A 3,923-nucleotide genomic window follows, 5' to 3' on the forward strand; every position below is an offset into this window, starting at 1 on the left:
GTGCTGAAATGTACACATTTTTGAACATTTCTGAACTTCTATCAGGCCAATCAAATCGTCTATAGAGTCGTTAGGGGTGCATAACATAATGATTGATGGCAGAGTTGCAACGGTTTGGCTTGAATTCCCTGTTAATTATTGATTTTACTGGTAAAAGTGGATTGTGTGTGTGTGTGTGCGTGTGTGTGTGTGTGTTACTGGTAAAAGTGGATTCCAAGAGGTAAAGACTTTTGCTATCCCTTCAAACAGTTGGTTTAAAACATGGCATATGTGTGTGTGTGTGTGTGTCTGTGCACACTAGTGTGAGTGTGTGTGTGTGTGTGTGTGTGTGTGTGTGTGTTAGGGTTTGATAGTGTCGCTGATGAACTGCGTGTATTTGAGGACGCGTGTGTAGACTCCAGCTCGTCCCTTATGGCCACACCCCTTCCCGAAGCTGACGATGCCGACCTGCACAAACCTCCTCTTCTCATCTCCAGCAGGGACACACACCAGGGGCCCTCCAGAGTCATTCTGTACACACACACACACACACACACACACACACAAACACACATACACACCGTTTATAATGATTACACACCACAGAAGCAACAATCGGCCAATCAGAATAGAGCATCAATAGGCCAATCAGAACAGAGCATCAATAGGCCAATCAGAATAGAGCAACGATAGGCCAATCAGAATAGAGCAACAATAGGCCAATCAGAATAGAGCAACAATAGGCCGATCAGGATAGAGCATCAATAGGCCAATCAGAATAGAGCATCAGTAGGCCAATCAGAATAGAGCATCAGTAGGCCAATCAGAAAGGAGCATGTAGCATCATAGCATGCAGATAGGGGGAGAAAAGATATTTTGAGTCTCTCTGAGTCTGGGAACCTTGTCTGATACTGCCATATACCCATATAATTATAAGACGCTTGGAATTCATTTTTGATTTTTATTCTTTATTTTTCATTTTGGGCATTACATATACTTTTCTGTATTTTGTATTTTTATTCCTGTAATAAACTACTTGACCAGTCCGGTCGCTCTGTAAAGTGGACGTTTGCTGCCCGGCTTGGCTGTCTCTTCTCGACTGCAAGATCAAAGCGTTGGATTAGCGTGTGAAGGGAAATGACTGAAATGGTGTATTGATGAGTCAAAATAAAAGTTCAAACGGACAATAACAAAACTAAAGTAACTGTAAGCTCGGCCTACGACGATGTAAACATAAAAACATAACAAACACATGAAACAAACAAACAAACAAGCCCAGGCCGTATAAAATGAGCATCCAGATCCTGCAGTACCTGCACACCTCTAGCCAGACCACACACACATGCACACACAAACACACACACACACACTCACACAACCTCCCCACGCGGAGGCACACAAACACACACACACAACCTCCCCACGAGGAGGCACACACACACACACAACCTCCCCACACTTATACCTTTCTTAATATAGCTATATATATAGAGAGAGATATATAGACTTTATTCTTGCACTGTTGGACTTACTCATTTGCACCACCATGACACTCACTCACACAGAGCACCTTACCTTACTATGCACAGAGAATCACAGGCTCAGTCCCTGCCTCAGTCATTGCAAGCGCCTCTTGTGTGTTATTTAGTATAATTTGTATTTTAGTATATTTAGTATATTCTTTATCTTCTACTGTCCTTATTACTTAGTTGTGTTTTTTATATTATATACTTTTAATTACTTTTTCTGCTGTTAGTGAATGTGTGTGTGTGTTGTCTGTATACTACTGAGACCTTGAATTTCCCCTGGGGATCAATAAAGTATCTATCTATCTATCTATCTATCTATCTATCTATCACACACAACCTCCCCACGCGGAGGCACACACACACCAGGAGACACACACACACACACCAGGAGACACACACACACACACAACCTCCCCATGCGGAGGCACACACACAGATATATATACTGTATATATATATATATATATATATAGATAGATAGATATATTATACGATAATATAAATACACATATTATATATGTGAATATACGTGAATATACATTATCATATAATATAGGAAAAAAATATTAAAATATAATATATGAGAATGTAAGAAATACATTTAATATATACAGTATATAAGAATACATATACTACAATTAACCATTTTATATATACAGTATAGAAGAATACATATACTACAATGAACCATTGAATATATACAGTATATAAGAATACATATACTACAATGAACCAATAACAGAGATCTGAAAGGACAGGGTGTGATAAGATGCAAAAAACTGAGTTTAAAATCGTTGCAAGCCACACAAACACACACACACACACAAACACACTCACACACACAAACACACTCTCACACACACACATATACACGCACACACACACACACTTTTTCCATTCATGACATTGAAATTGGCGCACAAAGTTTTTAAAATACATGTTCACATGTGCTGGTGTTCACGGGACAGGGTCATGTGTGTGTGTGTGTGTGTGTGTGTGTGTCATGTGTGTGTGTGTGTGGGTCATGGGTGTGTGTGTGTTTGTGTTAAAGACCTGTAGAAAAACTGTAAGGATCTGAAAAGTGCCAGGATGTAGGTTTCACTAGTGTTGATAAGCATCAAATAATTTCTTCTGAAAACATCAAATGGGTGTGTGTGTGTGTGTGTGTACATGTGAGTGTGTGAGAGAGAGAGAGAGTGTGTGTGTGTGTTTTGTGCTTGATCTCCCTCCCCATCTCTATCCATCTTTTGGGTACATCTGTGTATGTGTGTGTGCATGTCTGTGTGTGTGGATGCATATCTCTGTGTGTGTATGTATATCTCAATGAGTGTGTGTGTGTGTGTGTGTATGCATAACTCAATGTGTGTGTGTGTATGTGTGTGTGTGTGTGTGTGCATGCATATCTGTGTGTGTGTGTGTATGTTTGCATGCATATCTGTGTGTGTGTGTGTGTATGTGCGTGTGTGTATTTGTGTGTGTGTGTGCATGCATATCTGTGTGTGTGTCAGGGTTTCCGTTGTCCGGTAATTAAAGTAATGAAATGTCCGACAAAATTAAATCTCTCCGGTCAAATTGTCCGATTGAAATTGGCTAATAATCCCGTCCCCTAACGCAATCTGAATTTGAGAATAAGCCTTAATATGTAGGCCTAAACCTATATTATACGTCCTCTGGCTATGTTTTTAAATGAACAGGCTCTACCGTTTGAACGTTATTAAACAACACTCATAACCTATGCTGCATTTCAAATAGGAAGCGCACGCTTAAAACGTCCATGTTAAACAACGAACAAATGAGAGGCGGTTCAAACATGGCCAGGCCCAGGCAGACTAGCCTTAAACGTTTTTTCAGAGGCCAGACGCTATGGATGATGATAAATTGGTAACGTCTGAAGCCTCAGATGTCCGGCCACCACCAGATAAAAAGCAGAAGTGTCGGGCGTATCTGTCGGAATCAGTGACATTGGAAGTGGAGTTGCGGGGGGTGCGGCCGCTCCAAGACACTGTCATTCTCCGTGTAGCATTATATGCATTATATTTACATTGGACATTCAAAGTGTTCTTTACCCAAAGCATACAGTAGGTTTATGCGTTCTCTGTCTATGATCTGCAGGGTTAGGGCCTCCTCGACGAGGCGATTACTGGTCCGCGGATAATTTCTGGCACAATTAAACGGTATCATTGAACCGCTGCCGAAAGAAAAAGAAACTAAACATTTCCCAGAATAGGAAACATTTCTTAATGTATTGTTATAAAATAAAGAGGCATAGCATTGGGGGGTAGTGGTGTGAGCGCTCATTCTTGTGCACATCTGTGCAAGTTAAACAGTCACCACTGGTAGCAGCAACAAACAATGTAGCCTTTTTAAAACAACGAACGAAGCGGACTCTTGCTGTCCATGAAAAGATACTGGCTA

Source organism: Alosa pseudoharengus, unplaced genomic scaffold (genome assembly GCF_046254945.1).
Source record: "Alosa pseudoharengus isolate Yale_2024_CS ecotype anadromous, Long Island Sound unplaced genomic scaffold, YU_APseudo_1.1 YU_APseudo_1.1_scf_21, whole genome shotgun sequence".
Classification (NCBI taxonomy): Eukaryota; Metazoa; Chordata; class Actinopteri; order Clupeiformes; family Clupeidae; genus Alosa; species Alosa pseudoharengus.